Source organism: Tursiops truncatus, chromosome 20 (genome assembly GCF_011762595.2).
Source record: "Tursiops truncatus isolate mTurTru1 chromosome 20, mTurTru1.mat.Y, whole genome shotgun sequence".
NCBI lineage: Eukaryota > Metazoa > Chordata > Mammalia > Artiodactyla > Delphinidae > Tursiops > Tursiops truncatus.
Window position 1 is genome coordinate 35,432,855 of NC_047053.1, and position 13,532 is coordinate 35,446,386.

The following is a 13,532-nucleotide window of genomic DNA, read 5'->3' on the forward strand; positions in this document are numbered from 1 at the left end:
TTTTCCATTTCAGCGATGATTTATTTGCCTTTGCATGAAGTTTTGTATAAAAATTTAAGTTCAAAAAAATTTAGGTTCAAATCCCTTTCTCCTACAAATTTTTTTTTTAGGACTTAGGGGGCATGGGTTCAACCCCTGGTTGGGGGAGTTCTGCATGCCGCGCATGTGTGGCAAAAAACAAAGCAAAACATTTTTAAAAAATTGATGTATATAGTTGACATACAATATTATATCAGTTTCAGGGGTACAACATAGTGATTCAGTGTCTACACACATTATGAATTGACCACCACCACAAATGTAGTAACCATCTGTCACCAAACAAAGTTATTACAATATTATTAACTACACACCCTATGCTGTACATTACATCCCTGTGATTTATTTATTTTATAGCTGGAAGTTTGATTCTCTTAATCCCCTTCACCTATTTAGCCCAACTTCCTCCCCTCTGGTGAACACCAGCATGAGTCTGTTTCTGTTTTATTTTGTTTGTTCATTTGTTTTGTGTTTTAGTCTACATATAAGCGAAAAAAATTGGTATTTGTCTTTGACTTATTTCACTTAGCATAATACTCTCTAGAATAGGGAGGGTGGGAGGGAGGGAGACACAAGAGGGAAGAGATACGGGAACATATGTATAACTGATTCACTTTGTTATAAAGCAGAAACTAACACACAGTTGTAAAGCAATTATACTCCAATAAAGATGTAAAAATAATAATAATACTCTCTAGAACTATCCATGCTGTCACAAATGGTGAGATTTCGTTCCTTTTTATGGCTAGGTAATATTCCGTTGTGTATGTATACCACATCTTCTTCATCCATTTATCTATCGATGGACACGTAGGTTGCTTCCATGACTGTCCTATTGTAAATAATGCTGCAATGAACATAGGGGTGCATATATCTTTTCTAATTAGTGCTTTCATTTTCTTTGTATAAATACTCAGAAGTGGAATTTCTGGATCATATGGTAGTTTTACTTTTCATTTTTTTTTTTTTTTTTGCGGTACGCGGGCCTCTCACTGCTGTGGCCTCTCCCATTGCGGAGCACAGGCTCCGGATGCGCAGGCTCAGCGGCCATGGCTCACAGGGCCAGCCGCTCCGCGGCATGTGGGATCCTCTCGGACCGGGGCACGAACCCGCGTCCCCTGCATCGGCAGGTGGACTCTCAACCACTGCGCCACCAGGGAAGCCCTACTTTTAATTTTTTCAGTGACCTCTGCACTGTTCTCCATGGTGGCTGCACCAATTTATGTTCCCATCAACAGTGCACGAGGATTCCCTTTTCTCCACATCCTCACCAACACTTGCTATTTGTCATCTTTTTGATAGTAGGGATCCCGACAGGTGTGAGGTGATCTCTCATTGTGGTTTTTCTTTGCATTTCCCCGATGATTAGTGATGCTGAACATCTTTTCATTTGTCGGCCATCTGTGTGTCTTTTTTGGAAAAATGGCTATTCAGGTCCTCTGTTCATTGTTTTAAATTGGATTGTTTGGCTTTAAAAAAAATTCCTATTGAGTTGTGTGCTATTTCTTTATATATGTTGGATATTAACCCCTTACCGGATATATCATCTACACATATCTTCTCCCTATAAATAGGATTTTTTAAAGTGTATATGAGGTGTGGGACTGAGGTATAAAGTCCTGGAAGAAAATAAAAACAACCCTGAAAATGATTAAGAAGTAAGGTCTAAAAAAAAAAAAAAGAAGAAGAAGTAAGGTCTAGTCCAATTTGGCTGGATCAGAAAGGAAAAATTGGGAGATGACGATAGAAAGATAGTTTAAAAGAAGACATTGGAGACCCAGGTGCTCTTTGTTTATGTTGTCGTTATTGTACCCTTCGTGATGGTGGACCTGTTTGTGTGGCTGTCTCTCCACTGCACTGTACCGTGTCTTTACTTCTTTGTATCCCCTGCTTTCAGCCTGGTGCTTAGGACATAATTGGATTCGGTAAATACTTGCTGAATGAATTGATATCGTGAAGAGTCTAAAATGTTATCCTGGGAGGTGTTGACCTAATTCAGTGGGCAGTGGGAAATCACTGAAGGTTTTTGAATGGAAGAGAGACTTTATTAAGTGTTAGAAAGGTGAATCTCATAGTAGATGGTAGAACGGAGGATTGGCAAGGGAAGAGAACGAAGAGAGAGATTAGGAGGCTCATTACAATGACCCAGATTTCGAGCCCTTGCAGCCCCTATCAGGATGGCTGACTGTGGGAAAGAAAGGGAGACAGGTGAGAAAAACATTGTCGAGCTTGGACATAGCAGCTGAATGAATGGAGGGGAAAAGGAAAAGAGAACAAGAAAGATGGCTTCAAAAGAACCGAGTCCCTCGAAAGAGAACAGGAATTTTGGGAGAAGGAGCTTTGGGGGAGGAGATCAGGGTCATTGTTTCATAAAGCAGATGGATGAGTTTCTGTCTCCAGATGGATTTAAAAGAGCAGCACTGAAGGAAACATTTCCAAATACAAAAGTGATTTCCTAAAGACAAAATTGTTAAATGTAGCCATGTTGGACTGGGTAGGTCCTCCAGGCTCAGAACTGGGTAGGTTCTCCCGGCAGCTTAAAAGATCTTTGTGCCCCCACCCATCACACGAAAGTGGTCAGTCTGGCTGGGGTGAGGGGGGCTGTTAACCTGGATTTAGAAAGCTCCCTCAGAGCGTCCAGAGAACAGCCAAGTTTGGGAACCACTTACCTGGCTCATCCCACTGGACGGCCCCAGCCCACCTCAAACAGGCTGGGTAGCTCTCCCTAGCCTTAAAAGAGCCATTTCAGATTCCAGTTTTCCCTCCACCCTGGCAGGGAGTGTGAGGCAGGCAGACTGGCAGCTGTTCCAGCGTCCTCCCCCACCCATACTGACTGATTACATGAGCCCAATGTAATCATTCACAACCCTTGTCTTCACAGCTGGCATATCACTTAGCTTAATTACAGCACACAGTGGCATTTCAACTGGAGGAATCTAAAAAGGCAATAAAACGGGTTTTGCAAATTGTTAGGAAGGCAATGAAGACCTTGAAACTGCAATTTACTAAGCATTGCTTTCAATTATTTTGCATTCTCCAGCCATGACTCTTGTTATTAACCAGCAGCCTGGGAAAGCGGATCAGGCCATGTGTCCTGTGGAGGGTACTTCACGTCTCCTGAGAACGCGCTGTGTGCTGGAGAGGTGGTGAGAAGCTCCGGGAGCTGCCTTGAGGTGGGAGGAGATTGTCCTGAGCATGTGTTTTTCCCACCAGGCACCTACTAATCCTGCTTCCGCCATGACTCTCCCGAACCATGGGCCCTGACTGGTCTGGGGTGGTCTTCATCAAGCCCCCTCTTCCTCTTTATTCCTGAATATCTACTGTCCCCAAAAAGCATGAGGAAAGAAAGCAAAATCTAGGATTTAATTTTAAAAATCTAGATTTGGTGCTTGGTGTCTTCAGCTCTCTGTCTGACTTCTTTTGCTGACTTATTTCCCGGCTCCTCTTAATTCTTGAGTATGTACTACTTGGGCAGCCATTTTATTTTATTTTTTGAATTTTATTTTATTCTTTTATACAGCAGGTTCTTATTAGTTATCCATTTTATACATATTAGTGGATACATGTCAATCCTAACCTCCCAGTTCATCCCACCACCGCCACCCCCCGCCACTTTCCCCCCTTGGTGTCCATACGTTTGTTCTCTACATGTGTGTTTATATTTCTGCCCTGCAAACCAGTTCATCTGTACCATTTTTCTAGGTTCCACATATATGCGTTAATATACAATATTTGTTTTTCTCTTTCTGACTTACTTCACTCTGTATGACAGTCTCTAGATCCATCCACGTCTCTACAAATGACCCAATTCCATTCCTTTTTATGGCTGAGTAATATTCCATTCTATGTATGTACCACATCTCCTTTATCCATTCATCAGCCATTTTAAAGGGAAAGACTATGGTGTCTCTCTAACACCCTGCTTCCCCAAGCCTAGGAGTCTTAGTGATGATAATAAAAAGGGACCCTGCCCATCTGAGAAAGGGGCGGAAGCAGCAGGAAGTCCAAGCAGGCACTGAGGTTCCCTTGCTATGAGCAACATTGGTCAGCATGATAACTGGGAGCAGAATGCCTGCTGCCTCCTCAGTCATGCCAGGCGGGAGAGCAAACACCCAAATCCTGCTAGCAAACCAAGCAGGGTCATCACAACGTGGCCAAAGCAAACAGGAGCTGAGGCAGCCCGCTGTGATAGACTCTCACTTCCCCTTGGATCTGGTAGAGGGTGAGACTGAGGCAGCCAAACCCAGGTGTCAGGGCATCAAGTAGCCATGGGGACACTCATATCCATCCCCAGGATGGGGCACAACCTGGACCCTTGCTCTCCTTGCCATGATCCCCTTTGAATTTGGCACAGGCCAAGGAAAGTCTGATAATGATCAAGCATGTTCACATGTATTACTTTGTTCTTCACAGCAGTCTTGTAGATCAGTATTATCCCCATCTTGCAGATGAGAAAACTGAGGCTAGGCGACATCAAAGACAAAGAGCCTGGACTTTGTCTCAGGGCCTCTGACTCAGTGTCTGCTGCACTTCTCATCCCCTCTGCCTTTCCACCCCAAACTCTCCCATGTCAGTTCCCAGTCCCATCACTGGCAGAGCTCCCAGACTCTAAGCAGGACTTGAGTTCTTTCTTTCCATTTCTGAGAAAGTGAGCAGCCGCTCAAAGGAGGGAGAGGGGGTTCTTTTTGTTTTTATACCAGGAAAGAGTCTGTCTGCCACACCCACCAACACAAACGGAGGCCCAGTGAGATGAATTTGTTTACAGATATTTTCAGTTATTTGGATATTTCAATAGTGTTTCTGACCCCCACCCCTTATTTAAACAGGAAAGATCTGAATCAAGATCTCTGGTTTTCATGTTAAAATTTGGTTGTGTTTGGACATCGTCTGAATAGACCCTCTTCTGACTTGCAGCCTCTTGGTGTCTCTAGGGCCCAATGAAAATTCATATCCCTTGCCACCTGGTTGGGAAATTTATATTTCACGGAGAGTTGCACAGTAGCTATATTCATATCTAATGGAGGCACTGGGCTCCTATTGAGAAAAGAAAAGCCAGCTGTTGGGATGGCTGTTTCCTTCTGGGTCCCCATTCCTCAGCAGATTCCCTGGTTATTTGAAATTTCCTGATTATTTTTCCAACATGACTGTTTGAGGGGAAGGAGGGACAGGAGGAAGAAAGAGAAATCGTTCATTGGACTCGGACCCTGTAACCAGTCCTTTTCCCCCTAACATTTTCATTTGCTCTTCTTCTGGGAACCCTGCAGGGAAAAGCCACTGTCAGAAGGGGTCCGGGAAAGTGGAGGTGGAGGGCGTGATTGGAGCAGGTCCTCCATCCCCTTCTCTGGAGAGAAGACTTAGAAGGCAGAGTGGGGCTGGGGGTCCCCAGGAGAGAGCGAGGTCTGTGCGGAGCTGGTTTGGAGCTTCTGTTGGAGAAGGTGCGGCCCCGGAAAGGCGCATCAGGGCGAATTTGCCGGTAACTGGAGATTAGGACACGCGGAGTAAAAACCTCGCTCCCCACCACCCAGACCCGAAGCGCGGTTGCAAGCAACCCAAGCAGTACGACTGATTTGGGGCGCTGAGCCCCGCACTCCCCAGCGGGGAAAAATCGCGGGTGGACCATTACTCCCAGCCTGCTTCCCCGACACCGAGCCTCACGCGCGCTGTCCGGCCGAGCGCATCAGGGCTCCGGCGCCGGACCGGGCGGGCAAAAGGGCTCCCCGCAGAGAAGCCAGGCCTTCGCCCCAGCGGGGTCGGAGGAGGATCTGTCGGGGCCGGAAGCACGACAGAGGTTGGGGGAACTGTGCCTGAGCTCCCGCTGAAAACGCTCATGGCAGGGCCGGAAAGCCGGTTACCAGGCGCTTCCCTTTCGCTCCTCTCCCGGCTTCGCCCCACAAAGCCGGAGAAGTAAAGTCGACTCCCCAGAGGCGTGAAATTGGCTTCCTCCGGTACGGACTTGAGAATCCGAATCAGTACGCATCGCTGCTGTTTATTTAACAAATATGATGTTCCGGACCCCGGGGCAAAGCACATAACGAGCTTTATTATTCCCCAAACCACCTGATAAGGGGGCTACTATCCTCATTTACAGATGAGAAAACTGAGCCTGAGAAGCAGAGTAAACCAATACGTGTCAGATTCAAGATTGAACAGTCCATGTCTCCAAAGCCAGGGGAGACCTTGGACTCCTGGACCACCACTGCTTGAACTTACACTTCAGGCTTGGAATTAGTTTCTAGTGTTTAGATCTCGTGCTCCCACGCAGGGAACAGAGCTTGGACATTCCAGCGTGGTCACCTCCGTTCCGTTGCTGCTCCCATAAGGACTCCCATGAACACAGGGTGGGAATGGGCAACCTCAACCTCAGAACTGGGCTTAGTTACATCCAAGTTATACTCTAGAGAAGTTTCAAGGAAGGTCTTCTGATGTCCTAAACCCAAGGAGAGCTTTCAGCCCGGCTGTTCTCCTGACTTATTTTCAGCCTCGGAGTAAAACGCAGACTGTTAGGGGTGTCTCTGCCCATGGTAGCTGTGATTTACTAGCATCTGTCTCTTCCCAGAGCCATTGGTTCTCTTGGTGTGGTGGGCTACAGCCTGGACACCAGAAGAAAGGGAACTGAGCTCTCTCCCTTTCCCTCCCTCCCTCCTTTCCTTCCTTCCTTCCTCCCTCTCTGGGGGCTGTGGAGAAGAGTGGAGTTGGATGTTACTTTTCCTTTAATTCACTTCTCAGTCATTCTAGTCACTCGGCTGGGACTAGACAGAGGGCGAGTGGCTCAGGGTTTTTCTGGGACTCATGTAATTGGGGCCTTAGCAAGGTCTGAGAGGAAGCTGAGGCTGGTGGGATATTTTTGCTGACGCAAAGTCCTCGGCTATACCGTGTTGATATGATTCCAGCATCAACACCGTAGCTGTTAGTATCATCCCTCTTTTACAGACGAGAAGGTTATGCTCGGGGAGATGAAGACTCTTGCTGAAGCTGGTGGGGAGAGGGATCCGGGTCTGTGCTGGATCTGTTTGACCTCACAGCTTCTTCCTACTCCGCCCATGGCCCAAGAATGACTTTGAATTGAGAGTCAAAACAGGCTCCCTCCACATCATCTTCAACATTAAAAATGATAATCATAGTAACTATGTTCTTAAAGTTTAGTGACCAAGTCCCTCCCCAAACAGTGAGGATTTCCTCTTGTTGGGTATGTGCCCTTAACCTTTCACAGATGCCCAGTGTCCCTTCAAAAGGATGTCCTTTGAGGGATGGGAATCCAGCTGGTACCTGCCAGCTCTTTCCTGCTCCCCCCATCCCCCAAGGCTGGAACCATTTTCAAAGTCCCACTTCGGAGGCCCTAGAGAACCAATTCTTTTTTTTCTGATCACGTTAATTTATTAGTGGACCCTCACTTTTTTTTTTAACATCTTTATTGGGGTATAATTGCTTTACAATGGTGTGTTAGTTTTTGCTTTATAACAAAGTGGATCAGTTATACATATACGTATGTTTCCATATCTCTTCCCTCTTGCGTCTCCCTCCCTCCCACCCTCCCTATCCCACCCCTCCAGGCAGTCACAAAGCACCGAGCCGATATCCCTGTGCCATGCGGCTGCTTCCCACTAGCTATCTACCTTACGTTTGTTGGTGTATATATGTCCATGCCAATTCTTTATCTAGCTGGAGAGAAACAATGCCCCCATGGGATGCTCCTTCTTCGGCCTCGAGCAGGCAGCCAGGCTACCCTCAAGAAAGACCGCCACTGGATTCTTGGCAGGAGAAAGAGAGAGAGGACCTCAGAAACTTCCCTCGTCTCAGTCTCTCTCTTTCCTCCCTCCCTCTCCCAGCCACCCCCTCGCTTTCTTGTCCCACCAATTTTCAAAGTGGAGAGGATGTTTACCCTCTGGAGTGTGGCCGGGATGGCGCTGAGGTCAGAAGCCTGATTCACCGCAGGGAGGCACACGAGCCCGGCCCCCAGCCAACGGCCCCGAGCTCGGCAGAGGGTGAGGAAATCCAGCCTTGGAAACCCCACACAGCCCTGCCAATGACTTGCGTCTGTGACTCCCCAGCCTCCCAGGCATCCCTCTAGCGACCCGGCCCTTCCTCCCAAGCCCGCCTGCTAAGCCCGGATGCTCGCTCAAGCGTGGGAGGACTCCGAGGGGCGCTCCCAGCCCCAGTCGCTGTCAGAATTGAGGGCTCTAGAGAGGACGTTCTCATAATCCACCCCACCTCACCCACAGTTTACTTTAAGACTTTCCTGGCTTGTCTGGTGCATCCCTGTCCAATGGCTAGAGATTTCTGCTCACCTCCCCCCACCTACCCCACCCCCCAACCTAGCTGAGCGACTCTTCTTTGCCCTTGGAGAGAAGGAGCCAGGAGGCGGGGTAAACTCACGAACTTGCACCGTCCCAAAGGCCAGGGGTTGGGGATTCAAAGGGTTTGGAAGTGAATCTCAGGATGCGGGGAGGAAGGGGTAGCAGCCTCCCAGCTCTTCTAGTCCATGACCTCCGAGGAATGGCTTCCCGCTTCAGAACCCAGAAGGGGTTGATATTTCACCAGCTACCCCGTTCCTCCCACCTGGAGGCTCCGGGATGGACTGTCCCCTAGCCCAGCCAGCCGCCACGTCCCGAGTGGGGTCAGCGTCCTCACCTGTGCAGCTCCACCCCGGGCCCTGTCTGCCCGAGCATGTCGCCTCGGCCCCCGCCTGACCCCGACCCACTGATAAGTCCCCAGACGGCCAAACATCGTTAACTTCTTTGCCTTCCTAGACTTCTCTGCCTGTCCTTTCCACGAGCCCGGCTGAGGGCTCAGCTGGTGAGTCTGCACTTCCCCCAGGGGCTGGACTCCGGTGCACCACGCTTTTGGCCTTTCCCCCCACATCCCCTCCCCCATCCTCATGCTTCAGGACCCGGAGCCAGCTTTCTGTGAAACACGGTTGGTCTAAAATAGGGTTCCTTCACCCTCTGTCTTGCCACAAGTCCCCTTGTCTGTTAGATTCTGTCTCAGAAGAGCTCCAGGGAACAGTAAAAATTAAGACAAAGAAAGGAGAAATTGATGTCAGAGTGTCAATAACGGTTTCAGAAACTGAAGCTTAAAACCCCTCTCAGCTCCACCTTGAACTTGGGCGGGGGGGGGGGGAGTGAAAAGGATTGGACTGTCCACTGGGACTACATAACCACCAGCTAATGTTCTTGCTTTCTCAGTTTCCTTTGCTTTTTGAAATTTTGCTCACACACACACGAAAAGGGAATTACGCTAATAGGAGACCGTCTGCATCAAAACAACCAGCTGCTGGGAAACATCAGGATGCTGGTGGTTTCCCCCTGGTATCACAGGAGCGTGGACAAAGCCCGTGTGGGTCATGGCCCCAGGTTCGCAGACCCTCTGTCCAGGGTGGAGGGAGCCACCGTTACAAAGCTGGGTCTTCTCGCCGCAGCTGCGTGCTTCAAGCACCCCGACTGCCACCAGCGACACCGGTTCTGCCCTCAAATCCTTCCCTAGATCTCTTCTCTTCACTCCTCCAGAGGAAGAGATGGCTACTGGAAAAAGACCCCAGGAAGACAGGCTCTGGCCAAAGAGGAAGTGTGGGGTTGTGGGGAAGTGGCACCCACAGGGAGGGGCAGAAGGGTCCCGAGGGTGGGGATGGGGAACTCTTCTTCCTGGAGCTGAGCACTTAAACCCAAGTATGTGGCTTACACTAATTCAAGCAAATATTTGGATAATTGGATCATTTCCTCACCTGAAATAATGCAATAAGGGGACCAAGAAGTTAAACGTCCTTTGATCAGAAATCAGGTAAGAAAGCCCCTCACGCCTCTTCTGGGAAAGAGGTCTTTTGACTGAAAAATAAATAGATAATGTCATTATCTAATTTTTTAAAAAAACCTTTAAAATTCGATTTACCAAATCCATACCTCAATTCTGACAATTCTGACGGGATAAAACTTTATAACAAAATCTTGGGGAAGGCATATCTTGTTTTCAAATCTGAAACACTGCCCCGAGGCATTTGACTACCTTGAAATTCCCCCCAATTCCAGGTTGTTAGTCTGGGTCACAAAGCGCTCAGTGTCAGCGCGCGTCCTCTCCTCCTTGGGTAGATCCGGCTCCTGACGAAGGAACTCTGCAGGGCCCGAATTCTCTCTTGACCTTTTCTCTACAGAGCTGCCTAACGTTTTTTGCCCAGGTTCTTTCCACTGCCCAGGTAGGATAAAGACGCAAACCATTCTGCCTTCCAAAGAGTTCCTGAAAGTGGTGGGAATGCGCGGCTGAAGGTCCCCTCACCCCGCCCAGCAAAGCGCTGGCAAAGGCTCGTTGGTCCACCAGCGGAATATCCGGTGCGGTAGAAAGAGGCTCTGTTTGCGACCTGGGATCGCGGAGCCACGCCTGGAGTTTTGGGAGGCAGGATGCGGGGAGGTCGGCTCGTTGCCGGGATCCCGCGGTTGATGGGCGCCTCTGCGGAGAGCGAGATGCGGCCTCTGCAGCACCTCCGATCCCTCCGACTCCTCGCTTGCCTCCCTCGTTCCCCAGCTTCATCCCCGCCGACCCTCCCGACCCCACGCAGTCCTGGCCGTCCCAGATGTCTTCTGGGGAAAACTAAGCGCGTGGTGATCACTAAGTTCCGAGACGGAGCAGCTTTTTCTCAGTTTCCAGAGAACCAGAGGCCAAGTCGACAGACGCCCCCCCCCAACCCCCGCCGTCCAGAGTGGAAGGGCCAAATCTCCAAAGGCCCATCTGCCAGGTGTCTGGAGGAACCGTATCTTAGACCCCACCCCAATTTTCTAGTGATTTCTAAGTTCTTGGGTGAGAGTCTGTGACCTGTTGAGGGGTTTGCCCTGGGCTGAGGCTTCGAGGGAAGGAGACAGAGGGGGAGCCAGGCCTGAGGTCTTAGTTCTGTAGCGCTGAAGCCGTTTCCATCAGAGTCCAACCTGGGACTTTTCTTTGTCTTCTAATCTTAAGGAGAGTCAGAGGAGATGAGGAAATGATTAAGAAAAAACAATTCTATCCCCACTTTCCAATAAAAATGGAATTCTGCAAGAGAAAATCCAAATGGGCACTAGTCTGAAATCTACACTCTATTCCCTCCAGAAAAAAAAAAAAATGTCAGGAAAACTCTAATACCTATAAACTCCAAATCCTCAGTCACAAGGGTAATCATAGGGACAAAAACCACAACCTCACATTTTAGTAAAATATCGTAAAAAACAAATTAGTAGGAAACTAGATTAACAAAAAACAATAGAAAAATGGGAGGACAAGAAAAGACAGTTCTCTGGAAAAGGACGTACAAATTGCTTTAACACTGTGAAGCAATGTTCAACCTCTATGAATATTAAAAATTCACAAAGCCTCAAAGATATCAAATACCTCCCATTTCTAAGAATATCTCATACCGATACACTTGCATATATACACAGAGTGGTGTATTTTGGTGCAATAGCAGAAAAAAGAAAAAAGGAAGAGAAAATTGGGAACAATCTATATCTATCAGTAGTAGCCTGGTTAAATAAATTGTGGCACATTCATACAATAAAATGGAATCATTAAAAAGACATTAGTAAAGACATAAAAACATCATTAACACTTAAAAAAAAAGACAAAATGCAAAGCTATGTGTATGGTATGCTGCCTTTTGTGTTAAAGGTATTTGTAAGGATACAGAGGACTCTGAGAACAGTGGTTGCTTCTGGGAGGAACGGAGGTCAGAAGAGACAGAGAACTACTTTTCAATCTATGTCCTTTTGTAACCTTGGAATTCTACTTTTAGCATACATTACCTAATTTTTAAAAAGATAGATTAAAATCTGGTATTTATTATGTTAGTAGTATTCATTTTTAATTTTATAGATAATAAAATTTATTATGGAAAAATTGAAAACAGAAAAATTAAAAACGAATTACATTTCTGCTTATGAGGTCTGATCCACACAGTCTTTGTAACAACTAAAATGTAGACTTCTCTCAGAATTAGAATAAAAATCAGGCCGTTGACTTATTCGTTTTAAAAAATAAAAACTAAGGGTTTTTTTTTTTTTGGTTGTTTTTGTCTTTTTTTTTTTTTTCTGAAGCAAGTTTTCAGAGTTTAACTCGGTGAGAACGATGCTACAGCAGGCACTTAGCTGGTAGTCCGAGTAAAAAGATTTATTTGGCAGGGTGGGGGCGGGGGCAGTAGGAATTAATTTTTAGCTCCCAGACCAGGTCTATACATCTGCGATCTCCGACCGAAGAGTGAAAAGGGGACATTGTTTGCACCACTCAGAGCAAAAATTAAGCCAAACTGTAGCCGTTCATCAAGTTGAAACATATGTACTGTTGCGGGACTTCCCGCCTTCTCCCTGTCGGCTCGGCTCTGTAGATCTTCCGTCCATTTCGCCCAGGGACCGGCCGAGGCGCTCTTGGAGATGCTGTTTCGGCGGCCACTTGGCGGGGAGTCGGCGGGCGACTTGAGCTGGGGCTGCCCTGGGGCATCTGGGGATGGAGACCGAGCAGAGGTAGAGGCACCTCCCCTGATGGGAGTAAATGCTCCTGGAGGGAAATGCCTCCCTCTGCGCCCCTCGCGGCCTCCCCAGTCCCTGGCTTCCCAACCCACCTTGACCGCCGGACCGCTTCGGGCAATCTCAGCGGGTTGGGCCGGCTACCGCGCGTCGTTCTAAAGAAAGTCGGCCCTTTAGGCCAGGTATCCTAGGATACGGTGAGGAAGCCAGCGGGCCTGAAGTTCTCCCGATCCCTGCATAGAGCTGGGGGCCGGGGGTGAGTTGGGGGACATGGGGCGAGAGCCAGGCGGCTTCTGGGGCGCCTGTGGGTCCGCTGCTCCCACCCGCTTCGGTTGAGGTGGCTTTTGGCACTTGCTCTCCGTGTCACTGGAGCGACCAGCGACCGACTCCAATCCATGCAGAAGAAACATGAGTCTGTGGCCCAAATCCTCCCCTGTCTAGACCAGTGCCTCAGCTCTCTTCCCAGCCTCCCTCAATAAAACATAGGGAAACTGAGGCCCAGGAAGATTCAAGACATTTGCTGGAATTGGGTCAAGAAGGAGATCTTGGGGACGGTTTCTTGGCCAGCAGGATATCTGGCAAACCCAGAGGATGAATTGTGTGAGGCGGAACAGACAAGTAAGGGAGGTCCGAGCTGGGGGTCAGGAGAGGGGTTGCTGGAGGACATTGAGATCCCACACTCCCGGAGCCCCTCACGAAGAGCCCTGGGGAGGGAGATTTTGATTTAAAAGACAGCAAGGCAACCCCCCACACCCCGTGTCTCCTCAAAGAGCAGCTGCTCAGAGGCTGAAATGGTCCAGACGTCATGGGAATTATAAACTGACTGGATTTACCCCCAAACCATGAATTTCCTTCATTTCCTCCCTTCCTGGGGATTCTGCTACCCATTTTCAGCCCTCTCCAAGGAAACTTCTAAATGAAGGAAAGATCGCCGTCAGCCCAGCAGGGCCCTTGGAATCTTGCTCCTCTGTCACATTCTCCCCCATCTGACTGGCGTGGCTAAAATGGGGGTGGTGGTGG